The 19,461-nt window shown below is 38.5% G+C and overlaps 1 protein-coding gene across 3 annotated transcripts in view; it reads right to left on the minus strand.

Annotated features, from left to right (window-relative positions):
• PRKG1 (protein kinase cGMP-dependent 1) overlaps positions 1–19,461 on the minus strand; it is a 1,234,647-nt gene that overhangs the window by 1,124,879 nt on the left and 90,307 nt on the right.

Here is a 19,461-nt window from a genome sequence, read left to right on the forward strand (position 1 = left end):
AAATTGAAGATATTGCTTCAATTTATGTCAAAGAGTGTTCTATGTTTTCCTCTGGAAGTTTTATGGTATCTAGCCTTATATTTAGCTCTCTAATCCATTGAGTTTATTTTTGTGTATGGCATTACAGAGTGTTCTAATTTCATTCTTTTACATGTACCTATTCAGTTTTCCTAGCACCACTTAGTGAAGAAACTCTCCTTCCTCCACTGTATATTCTTGCCTCCCTTGTCACAAATTAGTTGACCGTAGGTACTTGGGTTTATTTATGAGCTTTCTATCTTGTTCCACTGATCTGTGTATCTGTTTTTATGCCAGTACCATACTGTTCTGATAACTGTAGCTTTGTAGCAGAGTCTGAAATCAGGAACACTGATTTCTCCAGTTCCCTTTTTCCTTCTCAATATTGCTTTGGCTATCTGGGGACTTTTGATTCTTCCAATACAAGAGCACAATATATCTTTCCATCTGTTTATGTCATCTTTGATTTCTTTCATCAGTGTTTTATAGTTTTCAGAGTACAGGACTTTTGCCTCTTTAGGTAGGTTTATTCCTAGGTATTTTACTCTTTTGATTCAATGCTAAATGGGAGAGTTTCCCTGATTTCTCCTTCTGATCTTTCCTTGTTAGTATATAGAAATTCAATAGTTTTCTGTGTATTAATTTTGTATCCTCAACTTAACCAAATCCAGTGATGAGTTCTAATAGTTTTCTGGTAGTTCTTTAAGATTTTCTATATATAGTATAATGTTATCTGCAAAGAGTGACAGTTTTACTTCTTCTTTTCAAATGTGTCATTACTCTAGGAGGTAGATCTGAGAAGATACTTCTGTGGTGTATGTCAGAGTGTTTGGCTTATATGTTCCTCTAAGAGTTTTATAGTATCCAGTCTTACACTTAGGTCTTTATCCATTTTGAGTTTATTTTTGTGTATGATGTTAGAGAATATTCTAATTTCCTTCTTTCACATGTAGCTGTCTGGTTTTCCCAGACCACTTATTGAAGGGACTGTCCTTTCTCCATTGTATATTCTTGCCTCCTTCATCATAGATTAATTGACTGTATATGCTTGGGTTTATTTCTGGGCTTTCTATCCTGTTCCACTGATCTATATTTCTGTTTTTATGCCAATACCATACTGTTTTGATGACTGTAGATTTGTAGTATAGTCAGAAGTCAGGGAGCCTGATTCCTCCAGCTCCATTTCTCTTTCTCAGGATTGTTTTGGCCATTTGAGATCTTTTGCATTTATAAACAAATTTTAGAATATTTTGTTCTAGTTCTGTGAAGAATGTCTTTGGTAATTTGATAGGGACTGCATTGAATCTGTAGATTGCCTTGGATAGTGTAGTCATTTTGACAATTCTGATTCTTCCAATCCAAGAGCCTGATATATATTTCCATCTGTTTGTGTTATCTTTAATTTCTTTCAGTGGCATCTTACAGTTTTTAGAGTATAAGTCTATGGTCTCTTTAGGTAGGTTTATTCCTAGGTATTTTAGTCTTTTTATTACAATAGTAAATGAGATTGCTTCCTAACTTCTCTTTTATATCTTTCATTGTTAACATATAGAAATGCAGTTGATTTCTGTGTGTCAATTTTGTATCCTGAAACTTTACCAAATTCTAGAAAGTGGGCATAGAGGGAACCTACCTCAACATAATAAAAACTATATGTGACAAACCCACAGCTAACATCATTCTCAATGGTGAAAAGCTGAAAGAATCCCCACTCATATCAGGAACAAGACAAGAATGTCCACTCTTGCCACTTTTATTCAACATAGTTTTGGAAGTCCTAGCCATGGTAATCAGAGAAGAAAGAGAAATGAAAGGAATCCAAATTGGAAAGGAAGAAGTAAAACTATCACTGTTTGCAGATGACATGATATTATACCTAGAAAACTCTAAAGATGCTACCAGAAAACTTCTAGAGCTTCTTTTGTTTCTTTTTCTTCTCTGATTGCTGTAGCTAGGACTTCCAAAAGTATGTTGAGTAATAGTGGTGAAAGTGGACATCCTTGTCTTGTTCCTGATCTTAGTAGAAATGCTTTCAGTTTTTCACTGTTGAGAATGACGTTAGCTGTGGACTTGTCACTTATGGCTTTTATTAATATTGTATCAGCTGACAAGGTATCTGTATTTCATTCACTAGGACATTTTGAAGAAACTGGAAAATGCAGGGGATTCAGCAGTGAACAAAACTGGAAATTGATATGTCATGGAATTTAACATCTAAGTGACTGAGCATGGTTCCTTAAGTCATTGCCATATTTGAAACATTAAATTTTCAAAACATCTTCCAGAATATTCCCTTAAAATTTCAAGGATCTACAGCATCCATTTTAAGGCTAGCCTTGACATTTTCCATTTTCATCTTCCTAATGTCTCTTTGTTTTCTTAGCCAACCAAACAAGTTAAGTGATTTTTAAAAAATTTCAGAACTGAAGACTTAAATTTTCCTATTGCAAAGGCACACAGTGAGCCCGACACAGTGAAGGGAGCTAGACTCACAGCCAGGTGTACCATCATAAAATTTTAGTACAATGGGGAAAAAGAGAAGCTCTTACAAGTTTCCAGACAGAAGAAAATAGCCTAATGACAGTTTCCTTATTAGCAAGACCTAGCAGAGTGTTTGGCACAAAAATAAACATTTTATAAGTGAATTCCTCACTAACCTTACTGCACAGAGTGTCCAGTCAAAAATACCTTAGTATAGGTCCTTCCTCTATTATCTTAATGAAGTCACTCTCCACAGGTGAAGTATTTGGAGCCTGGGACACATTTTTCCCAGAGGATATTATAGCTGATTCCTAAGAGAATCCACAAACATGTTCTTAATATTTATAAAACTAAAGCATTTGGCACTGAAAACTAGAGGGGAAAAAAGTAACATTGTTACAATGCTAGATATTTAAATGAAATATACATTATATTTTACTATATATTTATATATATACATAAATATTTATCTTCAATGCTAGAATTTAAAGCAAAGCCCATTTAATACAACTTTCTACAACTATGCAAAATTATAAAATGGGTATTTTTCCTTAAAGTGTAAAAATGATCTCTTCAAATGTTTTCCCCTTTCCCTGACCATCACCCCATTCCTGACCTTTTATAGGAATGGGGGCACATTTTGGCATAAGGCCCCAATGCAGCATGTGGCTCCAAGTGGAATGCCTTAGGTTCTGCTCCCAAGAAGCAGGCTGTGACACAAAGATGTGTTGAGGAAGTGCTCCCCTGAAACGGAAGCCCAGCCAGGAAGGGGTAAGTTCAGGTGAAGTTCCCTAGAGTGTGTTTCACAGAGCACAGCAAGGGAATTCAGAGGAAAACTTATATCTCTTTGAGGCAAAGGAGCAGCCTGTTAGGTTCCCAGGCCTGTCAGTCATGGGCAAGCTTAGCCCTGAGGTGATGGAAACTCTCTGCAAAGGCTTGAAAAACAGCCTGTAGCTCAAGGGAAGTTCCCCAAACAAGAGTAGCAGATTCGGGCCTTTGGAGGCAAACGTGGGCTTCGAGGAGGAAGAGGTGAGCCGAGACTGAAAAAGGGAACTAAAAGGAGGTGGGTGGCGTATGGACAGCTTCCTTATACATTGTAAAGATACCTCAGGGACAACTTAGAAATTTTGAAGTGTTAAGGTGTTCACTTTTCTAAACTATCTCAAAAGTTATGTACCCTGCCTGAGTATACAGGCTTGGCTTGCGTACTAGCAATTTGCCCCTCATTCTGTGGTCCCTCCATTGCAGACCTCAGGAACAGAGGAAAGGCAAAGGAATGGGTAAATAGAGGGCAATTCTAAGGCGTTTAGATAGAGATCTCACTGAATTCATCCAACCCCCCATGACATTGGTCTTATTGTTAAACACGTTCTATAGATGTGACAGCTAAGACATAGAGAATTTAAGGAACTTGCCCAAGAATCTAACTAGCAAATATAGAGCCTGAATTCCAACAGCCAAGCCTCAGCAGCCACGCTCCTCATCACCAAGCATGTAGTCTCTCCTGACAATCTCTGAGATAGGTGCTGTTTTTGATATTTTGCAAAAGAAGAAATTAATGTCAAAGAGATTAAAATGAACTTGCCCACATTCACACAGCCAATAAGGGCACAGTGGGAACCTGAACTCAGGTCAGAGGATCCCAACACCCATGCTCCTCTCATGATATCTTCCATGAAAAGAAAGCTGCCCACCTCCTGCCCACCCCACTCACCTGGGGTAGAGGGGGCTCTAGAAGGGCAGGCTCACTCCTCACTTCTCAGGACTCATATCAAGATCCAAGAGAGAATTTAAGCACTGAAAGTTACGAGAGAAAAAAAGCCCCCAGGAAGAAGAAAGTGGCCTCTGTCCCTTCCTGCCTGTGGACTTTCCAAAAAGATCAGCGCAGAACTCAATCCAAGTTCTGTGTCCCCCAGGAGGGTGGCTGGATCAAAAGCTCCTGGGCAATGAACTGCTCTGAGAGAGGCTGAGCCCTGGTGTGCTGAAGGCAAGAAAGAGAACACTAGACAAAGAGGAAAACTCCACAGAAAAGAGACAAAGGTGGGGAGGAGAAGGAAGTGGGGCTGAGATTCTGTCTGCCAGATCCACAAACTCTGACCCCATCAGTCCTAAAATGAAGGGAATAAACAAACAAACAAACAAACAAACAAACTCAGGCTGCAGCCTGCATGGTTGCCTCCGACATGGATCCTGGCCCAGAAAATTCAGAATCGAGATTGCCGTTCATTGTACTCACAGCAGGACGGGGTCAGGCAGAACAGATGTCAGGGAAAAGACTACTTAGCAATTAGCAACAACTGGAGATCCAGCCAGGCTGAAAAGTTACATCAGAGGATGACCCCCTTTGGGTACCACAGGGACAGTTATAGAACCTGGAGTAGAAGGTCCACATTGGGATAGAAAAGCTGGAGCAGAATCCTAATCCTAAGGGAATAGGTTGCTAGTGAGGCTAGTATAACATTGACATTTGGGAAACAGTTAATTCTTTATTGTGGTGACTGTCTTGTACATTGTAACATGGTTTGCAGCATTCCCAGTGTCTACTTTCCTCCCAGTAATGACAAAGTAAATGCCCCCAGACATTGCCAGATGTCTCATTGCAGGGAAAAGTCACTTTCCGTTGAGAGCCAGTATGTTAGCAGAATGATGAAGAGATCAAGTATCTACTAAGTGCCTTCTACGTGCCAGACCCTGTTCTCACTGCTTTACAAATACAATCTTGTATAAGGATGCTAACATAGATATGATATGGACACTCTTACTAACCCTGTTTGACAGTGGGGAACTGAAGACCCAGAGATGTTAAGTAACTTACCTAAAGTAACACAGCACATAATCGGTAGATCCGAGATTCCAACTGGGTGGTCTACTTCCAGAGACCACACTCTTGACCAGTACACTATGCTGCCTCCCATTTTATAGATGGGAAATCCAAGCCACAGAGAGGCAAAGAATACAACTGGTGGCAAAATCCACATTTGAACTCGATTTCTCTGACTCGTGTCCAAGTGCTCTTGACTCTCCAGCTTCTATCAGTGGAACCAGCAGGAATGTGGACTGCACTACAGATCTAGAAATTCCTGTTTCTAGTGTCTCAGCACAGGCTTAGTCTTCAGTCCGAGGACAAACACAATGTGAGGGTGAAGGTCTTTAGCTTTAATGATTAGAAGAATGGGGAGTAAGGAACCCAGCATCATTACACAGCCCCGAGGATTGGTTTGAAGTCCCCATCTCTCCTTCTTTCACCTTTTTCCCCCTTTCCATCCCTCCAACTCTCTCTCTCTCAGGGTACTGTGCCTCAATTTTTACCTTCCTTTTAAAAATAATCTACTAAGTGTATTACATAAAATGATGTATTGCCTATTCCTAATTCTCATGTCATAATATCATGTATATATCTTTTATGGAAGTACATAACATATAAATCTAGGCACAAATAAACCATAAAAACCTCACAATTAAAAACACTACATTTCAAGGAGATTCCCACTGTGGCACAAAAGAATTGGTGGCATCTCTGTAGCACCAAGATGCAGATTCAGTCCCCTTGCAATGTAGGTCACAACTGTGGCTGGGATCTGATCCCTGGCCCAGGGAACAAGCTTCAGGGCAGTCAGAAAAGAAAAAAGAAAAAGAAGACAAAAACAATACAAAGTTTTCCAGATCCTTGTAGTCTGCCAAAAGCCCTCAATTTCTTTTTCCTTGAATCAGTTGTCTTCAATAAAAAAGAATCCCGTGTTTACTTTAAATGTGAATTTCTCTCGTATGCCACAAGCCCTTGATTTACAAAAATCTGATACCTACAAATCTTGTCAGGAAGATGTGTAAATCTAGAAAGTACTCAGGCAGACAGCAAGGTAATTTGCTTTGACTCAGAATGTGGTACGTGAAGTATCACTCTGCTTCAATGCATGAGTTTGTTTAAAAGCAGAAAAGCCACACATGCTAGTTGGCGCCTATCAAAGAATTCCCTTGCAGTTGTGCTGAAAACAGCTGAAATTGCAGTTAACTATAAGGTTTCCCTCAGTGACTAAGGTAGAAATAAGATTGGAGCTATTAACTTTAAATGAAATTACTTATTTTACTCTTGAAGGAAACTAAGAAAATGGGGAACTATAATACATTCTGGCTGTGCCCAAATAAATAAAGCCCTGGCCTGAACCTGGGAGAGAATGTGTGTTACCAGCACTTAGGTATTTGATTACAAAAACACAGAGCCAAACCGTCTGATCAAAGCATCTGGGGGAGTTCCTGTCGTGGCGCAGCAGAAACGAATCTGACTAGGAACCATGAGGTTGCAGGTTCGATCCCTGGCCTCGCTCAATGGGTTAAGGATCCAGCGTTGCTGTGAGCTGTGGTGTAGGTCGCAGACGCAGCTCAGATCTGGCATTACTGTGGCTCTGGTGTAGGCCAGCAGCTGCAGCTCCGATTAGACCCCTAGCCTGGGAACCTCTGTATGCCACAGGCATGGCCCTAAAAAGACCAAAATAAATAAATAAATAAATAAATAAAGTGGGGGAGCTGACACAGGAAACAGAAACCATTAATAAAAACAAACAAAAAAACACCTGCCTTTACCTTCAACAACTGTAATTTCCAAGAACAATAACTTAGAAACATCCAGAAGCTAGAAGTCAACATGAGAAATGAGAAAGCACAGAATTAGGTATTAAGAAATCCAGATCTATATTCTGTCCCTTACCCGTGATGCTACCCTAGATCACAAATTCTCTGGACCTCTTTATCATTACTTGTATAATGAATGGGGAACACTAAGTGATCCTTATGGAGTTTTTGTTGTTTCTGTTTTTTAACCAGGCCTGGGTTCAAATTGACTTCGTTTGTTTATACAGCTCTGTGACTTTAATCAAGATGCTTAATCTTTCTGAGCTTCAAGTGCCTAAAACGTTAATTGTGGACGAATATAGCTCTCAAAAATGAAAAAAAAAAAAACTAAAATGTAAATATGTTGCTTCTCCTTATAAACTATACGTCCATAAATCCTAATGAATAAATTCAAAAACAACAGCTCTAAAAACCAAAGTCTTACAAGTTTGTAGCAAACTCATCTTGCTCCAAGCCCAACTTGAATTGAGTATGAGGAATTCTCTAGCTTTTATTTTCCCTGTTTAGGTAAATGTTCATATTTTGCTGAAGAAATGCAAATGTATCCATTTCAGGAGTTCTGCTCTAGACCCCCAAGGAGTGTCAACTTTCATGCGATCTTTTAAAAATCTGGAAAAAAGTGAATCACAAAGCACACTCAAGATTTCAAGTCAGAATTGTACACCTCTATTATGTTACAGATTTTAATGGTTTAGCAATAAAGTACGAAGGTAACTAAGAATATATCTTAGTGCTGAAGAAAATGGGAAGAAATTCCCATTTCAATTTTTAGAATTCTGTTACCTGTGACTCAAAACCAAATGTTATCCAACCAATAAATAATTCATATGAATCAAAACATAGAGAATGTGGTTCTATTCCATTTTGTTTTCTAATTGCTAATATGAAGCTTTAACACTCTGTCTCAGTTATTACATTCATCTCTCCCAAGCATACACTCAGTGCAAAGAGCTGTTAGAAGTGGAGAACTGTAAGAACAATGACAGGGGAAAGGCATGGAAAAATGCTAATGCTCTCTGAGCACTTTCTATGCCCCCGATACTATGAGTGTCTCTTTCCATTTGTATTTAAAACTTAGCATTGAGATACAAGCCCTGTCCCCTGGTAGCTTACAACCCAAATGAGGACAGACATGTATCACCCATTCACCAACCTGCTGCCATGTGCCAGGCACTGTGCTGGGACCTAGGGCCTCAATCAACAGAGATGACTTAGGTGGAGCCCATTGGACAAAGAAAACATGGAACAACAGATAAATAGAAAATTTTAATTAATGAAGTGCTATGAAGAAACCATAGTTAATTCATGCAATAGAGAATATTTGGGGTGAAAATGGCCATGGGCTGTTCAGAAAAGGCATCTTTGAATAAATGATACCTGACCCTGTGTGTAAGTGTATATACATATATGGATATATATGTATTATGTATGTATGTGTACATTACATAATAATAACAGTTAATAAAAAATTTAATGTTAAGTACCAAAAGAACATTAGACCTAAAAGAATTCAAACCTATAGATATTCCCAAAGAAAAATCACTTAAGAGTGATGTGGGCAGAGAAGGTTTCCTATAAGTAAAAGGCAGATGGGACTTGAATAAATAAAAGGGGACATTCCCGGAGTTCCCAGCGTGGCTCAGTGGTTAATGAACCCGACTAGTATCTATGAGGATACAGATTCAATCCCTGGCCTTACTCAGTGGGTTAAGGATCCAGCAGCTCTGGTGTAGGTCACAGACATGGCTCAGATCCCACGTTGCTGTGGCTGTGGTATAGGCTTTGCAGCTATAGCTCTGATTTGACCCCTAGCCTGGGAACTTCTGTATGCTGCAGGTGTGGCCTAAAAAGACAAAAAAATTAAAAATTAAAAAAATAAAAGGGAACATTCCAATTTGTAGCAGAATGCAAGCAGAGACAGCCTTTAACTATGAATCCTGGTTCCACTGTTCTGGGCACTGGGGGAACTGCCTTCAGTGGTGGCGTGGTTCAGTCTCCTGCATTTAGTTTTAAATTCCCATCCTACTATTCCAGGGTTTCTCAAACATTAAGGCACTTTAGAGTCATTTAAGGGATGACAAAATACAGATTTCAGGGCATTATCCCAAGGTTTCTGATTCAATGAGCTGGGGTAAGACTTAAGATTTTGCACAGCTAACAAGTTTTCAAGTGACTCTGATGCCCCAAATCCAAGTAACCACTGTGATCTTTGCATCTATTATGTCCTGCCCACCATTCTGGGTTGTGCAAATAAAACATTCAGAAACAGTATCCACCTATTCAATGATGTATCAGCTATACTGAAAATCTTGTTGCACCATAGGCATTTTTATGAAATTGTTCTAAATCTCTTATATAGGTAGGTATATATGTGTACATCTAATATTTTAAATTCATAGTTGCCTTGTACCTATATATTTATTAAAACTGGTTTTCAACACAAGTATCATTCACCATACTCTTCATTAATATTTATTTGAATAAAAAAACCCAAATTTGGCCAATGAAAGTAACTGCTTATGTAACTGAAGTTGAATTAGCTTTACTGCAAATATATGAAGTGGTTTATTGTCCCTGAAATTCCTTTTATCAATCTCCAGTGAATCTTCAAAGTATGATTTATTCTTTCAAGCTGAAACGTCATTCTGATACCTGCACAATAACAGAGAAAGCTCACGGTGCCACATCATATCCCAGAAGTCTTTGCACCAGGCAGGGTGGACTGGCTCAGAGCAAAGGCTTCTGGGGACTACAGCCAGCCAGGTGGTGAGATAAAGTGGAGTCAGCTGCCGTCACCCAAATCAGAGTTCCATCTCACTGGGGGCAGAACCATGTGCATTAGAGACCATGCAGTCTTGTTCATTGATTTTCAGCTTCACTGGCACAAGAGCCCATTAGAATTCTTTCTTTTCAAAAGTTTCCACCCTTAAGAAAGTTTTTATTGAAACGCCCCTCCCTCAGGAAATCACCACCTCAGCACATCTAGATAACTGAAGTTTTTCTCTCCCTTCCTCTCAAATCTTTACAAAGTCCTTTTGCCTTATCCTTCTCTCCTGTATTCCTGTCCATTCTTTTATTGCATAATTCAAATACCTCCTCTTTGTGTCTCTAATTTCACAGATAGCTCCCTAGCCACTTGTATATTCACCTCAGGGACTGTTATTAATCTTTAACTTATCATCATCCACGCTCTTGTTTGTATTACCTGGCAGAATATGCATGGGAAGCCAAAATGGCAAGTGAGAGGCTAACTTCAAGGATATATATTAGTGCTAAAAAATGGATGGAGTTCCCATTGTGGCTCAACAGAAAGGAATCTGACTAGCATCCATGAGGATGCAGGTTCAATCTCTGGTGTCGCTCAGTGGGTTAAGACTTTGGCATCGCCATGAGCTATGGTGTAGGTCACAGAGGCTGCTTGGATCTGACATTGCTGTGGCTGAGTCGTAGGCACACCTAGCCTAGGAAATCCCATATGCCACAGGTGCAGCCCTAAAAAAGCAAAAAATAAAATAAAAATAAAAAATAAAATAAAATGAATAAAAAAAGAGTTGGTAAGTTGTAGAAAAGTATAAAATGTATGCTCTGCTTATGTAGTCCCTTGAGATAAACAGCTCTTTGTATAGTAACCAAATGAACAGACCTTGGATTCAGGCAGCATTGTGTGGTCTCAGACAAATTAACTTTTCTGAGTTTGCTTCACTTTTGCTGTCTCTAAAATGAAGCAAAAAAGGAGTTCCCGTCTTGGCTCAGTGGAAACAATCTGACTAGCATCCATGAGGATATGAGGTTCGATCCCTGGCCTCGCTCGGTTTAAGGATCTGATGTTGTTGTGAGCTGTGGTGTAGGTCACAGACTCAGCTTGGATCCCAAGCTGTGGCTGTGGCAAAGGCCGGCAGCTATAGCTCTAATTTGACCCCTAGTCTAGGAACCCCCATATGCTGCAGGTGCGGCCCTAAAAAGACAAAAAAAAATTTAAATTTTTAAAAAATAAAATGAAGAAAAAAAATACTCTCTGCTTTTCAGAATTACTATGAAGATTAGGAAAATAATTCACGTTATCTCCCAGTAAAATGCCTGAATCCAGTAAATATTCCATAAGTGACCACCTGCTACCATTATTGTTGTTACTATTAATCAGGTCACTACGACACTAACATTCTGAATCTGGAGACAAAACTAAATTCCTCAGTTCCTGTATTACTCCAAAACCAACAATCAAAAAATAGTCCAGTTGAAATTTTCTGAGACTAATGAGATTTAATGTATAGTTTTAACTACAAATAACATGGGTCCAAATATAATCTTTTTTTTCAATGAATTTATTACATTTATAGTTGTACAATGGCCAAAAACAATCTTAATGCTCTCAACTTCACTAAATAAACTATGAGTTGATGTCACATAGTCCTTCAGTCAATTGATATCATTTGCAAAATAAGATGCCTGTTCGTATGAAAAATATTAAAAACATAAATTTATAAAGAGCAAGAAGCGGGGCAGGTTGACCACAAATGGGCCCAAGGTAATTTGAGGCATAACAGAAATATTCTAAAACTAGATTGTGGTTATGGTTGTACTCGATAAATTTACAAAAATCATTGCATTATACATGTTACACTGGGTTAACTTTATGGTATGTAAATTATATCTCAATAAAGCTGTTAAAAACAATCTACCTTTTTTTGTTACATGACACATTTCAGAAGAAACTAGTATTTTTATTCTTATTCTAAAGCTTTCCATTATCAGCTCATCACCACAGCTGTCATGAATTTGTCTGAGACAATTAATGTATCCCTCCACAGGCTAACAGGGCTGTTACCATTGCTTTCACCCACAATCATAATGTTTTTGAAAAGACATCTTGATATGCAGTATAAAAGTCATTAACAGAAAGCATTTATAGGCGAAGATTATGTTCTGCATCTGATGTCTTCTCCGCCTGGACAGCAAATGTTCAAGTTGGGAATGAATGGCTTTCAAATAGAAATCCATTACCCGTGCGTAACTTCTATGCAGACATTTTAGGCAAGAGAAAAGGCACTTTGCTCTAAAGATCTCTGATGGATTGAAATCACATCATTAAAGCAGTAGGTCTTTTAATAAAGCACAGAAATTCCAGACCACCAGTGGCCCAGACCACATGTATAATGCCCTTTGTGTTAAAGTGAACGTTAACAATCACATTACTGCAATGTCACAGAAATGCAACTGCAAAGAATGACCACCAAGTATTCTCCCTGTTTTTAGAGCTTAGACAGCTTTTCTTTCAGATACTATGACAACTATTTTCACTATGATTTCCTGACGTGAATTAAATACACGGCATTCAGTTCAAACTTGGCCCATCCATTCTTAACTTTTCTGTAGGCCTCTAACTGCTTCCTGAATGAACTAAATGGCATCATTATGGACCTTCAAGCTTACTTATATGTTTGTCCTTTCTCGCCCACAGTTAGTTCACACAGAATTCATGTAGGATTCTTGCCATCACTCAGTCTTCTTTTGAGTCAGACCCAGCAAAATCTGGCTGGATTGCACTGGGCTCTCCTCTAGGACCTTGTCATTACTGAATCTCTTTCCATCTCATATCCTTCAGTTTGGTGAAGAGCTGTTGATAGCACTTTAATAATGGAATTTGATTTAATTCAATAACAATGAAAATAGAATAGCAATTCCAAAAGCTTATGGTTTATGCCATACTATGTTTTGGGCGCTGTGCTGAGAAACTCAGGAACATGATTTCACATCTTGGCCTGTGTTAGCATCCTCATTCATAATGAGAAAACAGAAGCTCAGACAGATTCAACGCCATGCACCTCGTGAGCAGTAAAGTAGCACGGAACAGAGTCCACGCCTTTATCCATTGTATATGGTGTATTCTGAGCCTACCTGCGTGTGTTTTTCCATAAATGCACTGCTGACCCACAGGACTCAGTGGATTCTCAAGACAATCTTGTGCTGCATTGATGCTGCACAGAGTGAGGAGAGAAGGATGAATGGAGTCTGATGCCCTGTTGTATTAACAGCGTCCTCACTTGAGAGCTGTTGGGTTTGGGTTGTGCTGTCTCACCTCACTGATGCTTCATTATCTCTTCTGTAAAATGAAAATGATCTGTCCTTCATTCATTTAGACCTTGTGAGGCATAAACGAGATCACACATATATTCATGTTTCCAGCCAATTAATATATGTCGTTTTTAAATCCCACATTCACCAGATATAAGATAGACAGACACATCAGTACATAGGCTTTCCAGGAATTTAACTTCAGACATTCACAGATATGCATATGGTCAGATAACGGTTAAAAAAAAAAAAAAGATTTTTTTCTAGAATGAGGCGTTCCCAAGGTTCCATCCTGAAGAGCTTAGAGACAATATGCCTAACAAAACCAGGCTTGAAATGTTCCCTATTTTGTTTCGGTTAATGTAAAGATAAACACCTAATGAAATTATATTTTATCATGAGTTTGATGGTCTCTATAATCTCATAATATTAACATCTGTGTGACCATTTGGATAGTTAAAATTAGCAAACTCTTATTGTAAATAAACTTGACAGGATTTTGTAAGTGAGAGTTCTGGCTATGTCCACAAAAGGATTTAAAATTTTGATAGATTAGGTCTAAACTACTTCCATTAATCCCAGGTGTGTGTTTCCCAATCAACCCATTTAATTTTTAAGGTTAACCAATTTTTGAGGTTTTATGTCACAGAGCTTAAGATGAGATATTTATTTGAGCTAGAGGACAAATACACTTCCTGGAAAGACAATTTAGAATCACAGATTATTCAAACTACAAGAGACTTTTCAAAATTATGCAATCCCAGTTTTTCAGGTGAAAACCTGACATGCCTTCAGAGGCCAGGCAAATAATAAGAGGCATGATGAGCTCTGGAGTACCCAGATGAACCTGTGGAACTCAGGGAATCTCCCAAAGGCATGACAAGGCATTCAAGTTCAAAGTTTGTGAAACTCTTCAGTCCAAGTCAAACATGCCTCCGATCTCTACTGAGTCCAGGGACATAAGTTTCCCATTTTCAAAATAATAAATTCAGGAGTTCTTCTCATAGCTCTCTGCAAACAAATCCAACTAGTATCCATGAGGATGCGGGTTCAATCCCTGGCCTCGCTCAGTGGCTTAAGGATCTGGCATTGCCATGAGCTATGGTGAAGGTCACAGATGCAGCTCAGATCTGGCATTGCTGTGGCTGTGGCGTAGGCCAGCAGCTGTAGCTCTGATTAGACCCCCTAGCCTGGGAACTTACATACGTCACAGGTGTGGCCCTAAAAAGCCAAAAAAAAAAAAAAAAAGAAAAAACAAAGAGTTAAATTTAAAAGATGAAGTATCTGAGGGCTGGGAACATGGAGAGGCTTCATCTTGTCCTTCCTCTGGCAAAAAGTTACTAAGCATCCACTGTGTGCCAGCCCTGTTCTAGGCTCCAGGGCTACAACATGGAGCAAGAGACACTGGCTGTTCTCATGGAATTCACCATCTTCTGAGAGAACTACATGATAAACAAGTAATGACCAATATATAGAAATTCAAACCCTGATAGATACGAAGAAGGAAAAGCACTACAAAGTCAGACACTGAGAACCAGAAACCTGTCTCCAGCCCAGGTGTGCTGGGCTCAATCCATGTGGGAAGAGCCCCTGAAAAGGCACTATTTTTTTTACCATATATTTGAAAATCACAGATTTTCTGGCATTAAATATTGTGGGGTTGATAAAGAGATGCATCTAGTAGAATTCTATACTAAGTAGTTATTTAATAAATATTTGGTAAACAGTGGAACAAATAAATAAACAAACCACTGAAAATCAATCCACAGACTAAGCAATCAGAAAAAAAGAATCAGAGGGTAATTTTATAAACTTTCTAATGACACTCAATTAAATTAAGATGCCAATATTTAGAGGAAAATCAATAAGGAAATAAAGTATTGGTAAATTGAGGGGATGTTTCTTTAAAATTAGAATTTGATTCAACAGGGACAAGCACAAGCCACTAAAAAAATTTCAGTTAAAAAAAAAAAATCAAACCAAAATATGAAAAGTACAAGATGGAGAAAATGTTCTAGGTATGATGCAGCAAAAAATGGTTTAGGTGTGAGCAATTGTATTTGCTAACAATTTGAATACAGCAGAAATATAGTATATTGTAAGAACTCCCATGATATTAAGGTTTGCTAGTCTCTAAAAGAGAACATATTCTTGGCCACCACAAGTATACAGATATATGGCACATGACAAATGTGGGTATATAAAAAATTACTAAAGAACTACATAAAAGGAACACAACTATAAAAGGGAATTGAAATACCATTTATATTAAAAAAAAAAAAATGGAGTTCCCGTCGTGGCACAGCAGAAACAAATCCGACTAGGAACCATGAGGTTGTGGGTTCGATCCCTGGACTCGCTCAATGGGTTAAGGATCCGGCGTTGCTGTGAGCTGTGGTGTAGGGCGCAGACATGGCTCAGATCTGGCGTTACTGTGGCTCTGGCATAGGCTGGTGGCTATAGCTCCAATTTGACCCCTAGCCTGGGAACCTCCATATGCCACAGGTGTGGCCCTAGAAAAAAGGCAAAAAGACAAAAAAAAAAAAAAAAAAAGAGTTGTTGGGACAATCAACTAAGCAATGGCCATGGCATTGACTCTGGGGTAACACAGACCTGCATTTGAGTGCCTCAAGCCAACTGCTTCATTTTGAGTGAATTGTTTTAAAGTCTCTGTACCTTACATTCTCTGACTGGGAAAAAAAAATGGGATTATCATAGTATCTACTTTATCAGATAATTGAGAGAATTAAAGGAGAAAGCTTATGTAATATACAGTAAGACAAATATTTTAGTAACAAGGATCATTATCATCATCACTAACTGACAAATAAAGACAAGGCTAAAAAGTAACGATTATCACCTTCGCTTTATGAAGGATTTCTGTAGAGATGAGAGAAAGTGTTCTTGATGCCTATAGAAAAAGACAAAAGATGAAGACAAAACTGAGCCTAATTTGAGCAAGTTTTTCCCCTTCATGATGATGAAGCAACAGTTTGAACTACAAAAAAGAGTTTGAAATATAGTAACGAGAGTCACGAAGGAAGGGGGAGAAGTCTGCTATAGATGATTTAAAAACTCACTAGCAAGGGCTCACCTAGATATTATTTAATAACCTCTAAATTCATCCAGCAGAAAATACCACTCTTGCCAAGACAAATAAATGTACACTTGAGTTCTTTTCCATCTATCACACTGACAGTAACCCTCGGGAATCCAAAAGACAGAGTACTGCTCTGTGATGAAAAATGATTTACATGGCATATGACTTGAGCAGTGATAGCCAAAGATAAGACAAGCCACAGAAGAGAAAGGGTTACCTGACCCAGGCAGCTGCCTCTGTGACAGGCAGGATTTTGCTTCATGCTTTAGGATAAAGACCCTGGTGATGTGTTTGCCTGTATATATGTCTCTGCACATTTTGCAGTAGAATCGTCACTCAACTATTTCAATATTAGTTCTTTTAATCTCTTCATTTCTAGGGGTACAGAAGGGTAACTCTGGATTGCTTAAAATAATCATGAGTATATTATAGATGGACTATAATTTTTGGATTATCTTCAGATATCTCTATTTCAGATATTACTTCAGAATTAATTACTTCATATTACCCTGAATTATTTCAGAATTTCTCTGAAACAATTTTTTTCTTTCTTTCACTTTTTTTTTTTTTTTTTTTTTTTTTTTTTTAGAGCCGCACCTGCAGCATATGGAAGTTCCTGGGCTAGGGGTCAAATCAGAGTTGCAGCTGTCAGCTTACATGCCACAGCCACAGCAAAGCCACATCCAAGCTGCATCTATGACCTATGCCACACATTGTGGCATTGCCAGATCCTTAACTCACTGCGCAAGGCCAGGGATCAAATCCGCATCCTCATGGATATTAGTCGGGTTCTTAACCTGCTGAGGCACTACAGGAACTCCTGAAATAATTTCTTATAATTATCCATAAACCTGTAATCAAACACTCATACCTATATAGTGCTTCTATATACCTAACTTCTCCATTTATGGAATTTATTTCTGTAATCATTATTTCAAATGCCATGGACTATACTCTTTTAGCAGGGTCTATCAAAAAAAAAAAACTATTTTTTTAGGCTAGGTATTTCCCACCAAATGTCAAAAAGAGGGGACATGCACATCTTAAGGCCTTAAGCAAAGCATCAAAAAGGCAAAGGCTAGATGAATTCATGAAGTATTCGAAGAAGTGGCAAGAAGTTAATAAAAGATGCTTCATTCACAGTGGGCTTGTTATTCTATTTGTCATTCCTTTTCATAAGTACAAATTCAAAGTAATAACCTTTCAGTTCTATGCCATTCAATGCTACATGAACAAGAAAGCATTTAGTTCTTGTTTCTTTTTTTCCAATGATAGAGTGTAGGTCTCCATACCCAGTAATGTTAAAACATTTGGGAGGCAGAGTCAGGCAGATTACAATTTTTCATGTCATGTTTTCCTTTTATGGAGAACAACAAAAAGTCTGAAGTGAGAGTTTGAAGAAAAGAAAAATTACTATTCCCTGATGAAGGCCAGCACTATTTTTTTTAAAGCCACAGCAGTTTCTTTTGCAATATTCTAAAGCTTTTCAGATCTACAAAAAACACTGCTCATACAAATATACACTGGAGTTGAATATTACATTTTTATAAAGCTAAGTATTAAGTGGATGACTAGAAACTTTGAACAATTCTTTCATTTTGCAATGTACCATTCACTAGGGGGAGAAAAAAGATTTTCCTCCAACAATTCAGAACTGAAAAAGTTTTTTTAAGTAAAATCCATTTACTCAAAATAAAGAGGGATTCTCTGAATGGATCTTCCAGCCAAAAAACTACTTGTACTTATCTGAGTGTCTGTGGGCTCACTCTTCTAAGCTCTTGTATCCTCAGCTCCTAAATAAGAGGGTAGCAATTGCCAAGAGCCAAGACCATGATTCCACACCGAGTTCCAAGCTCAACAGTGCAGGCAGTGGACACTCCAGGGTTTATTCCACAGCATCTTTTCTTTTTTCTCTCCTCCCACTGACATAATGAGTTGCCACTACACGCTTAGCAAAATAGTACCTGTCACCTTCAGAGGTTTAATATTCCTCTGTAAAGGAGACGGTGACACCCTGTCAAACCAGCACAGATCTAATAGGAGGCCATCTTTTCTGCCTCGCCGTAATATGAAATGTGTTCCTCAGTCACCAGTGATTTAGGCAAAGTGTATTTTATGAAGATGGAAGCATGGAGCTGTGCTGGCTTGCACAGTGTGCTGGCCAGCCACCTGCAGATGCCAGACAGTATGGCCAATCCACCCTCCAATCCATCAGCAACAATAACTCCAGAGGGGCAAAATTTAGAATTCCTATTTTTCTTTCTTGCCAAGACAACCCTTTTTTCTTTCTTCCCAGTCCAGACATAAAAGCACTGTCAACACTATAATCTATTGATAAAGTTGGACCATTAAGATGATATACAGTATATCCAGAAAGGAGAAGCTTTTCCCTCACATGATTGCATTATTCCTTGGCCCAGATCTGGTAAAAGCTTGATATGACCACAATACAATTGTTTCAGAAAATAGCAAAAGTGTTTTGCTTAACTGAAGTGTATTTGTCATCACCGACATTGAATACACTTTAACCAAACTAATCTTACTGGCTAATACTATGTTTATTTCATGTTCAGAGAAATACAATGCTACACGTTGGGTATGGTCTAGAGGGAGAAAATATAACTGAGTATTAGAAGGTCAACAGCATTAGGATATCTGCTTTTGACACATATTAATAATTAAGCTATTTGCCTATGTTTTTGCAGCACCACGTTACTCCACCTCTATGCAGAAGTCATTGAAATTGCCTCTGTCATAAAGGAATTCTGCTGAAGTTTAATTAGCACTTATGATCTTCAGACAGGCAAACGTAATTAACATTTTAAACAAATGTTTGATGCAGGTGGAAGTAGTATATGTTCGCACTAAATTGTCACTAGTTCTTTTTCTATCCCCTTCCCCCATCCCTGCCTATCTTGGATTATAAGAACTTTAAGATATGGATACTTTCCCAGGGTCCTACCTCCAACTCTTGCCCATCATTGTGCTTCTAACTGCGAAGTCGTATAAGCAAACACATGCTTTTACTCATGTGTCTTTATCGTCGCTAATTCCTCCGGTCCTTCCCATTTAGGTCCAATAATCAAAGGCATGACATGAAACTGGAGTCATAATGAAAGTGTTTACTTTCCTTATGATTAACTTCCCTGCATAATTAAGGTCCC

This window comes from Sus scrofa, chromosome 14 (assembly GCF_054392235.1).
Source record: "Sus scrofa isolate SSC_HxYL_T2T_F1_AM1 chromosome 14, Sscrofa_HxYL_maternal_Yorkshire_Landrace_v2.0, whole genome shotgun sequence".
Taxonomy (NCBI): Eukaryota; Metazoa; Chordata; class Mammalia; order Artiodactyla; family Suidae; genus Sus; species Sus scrofa.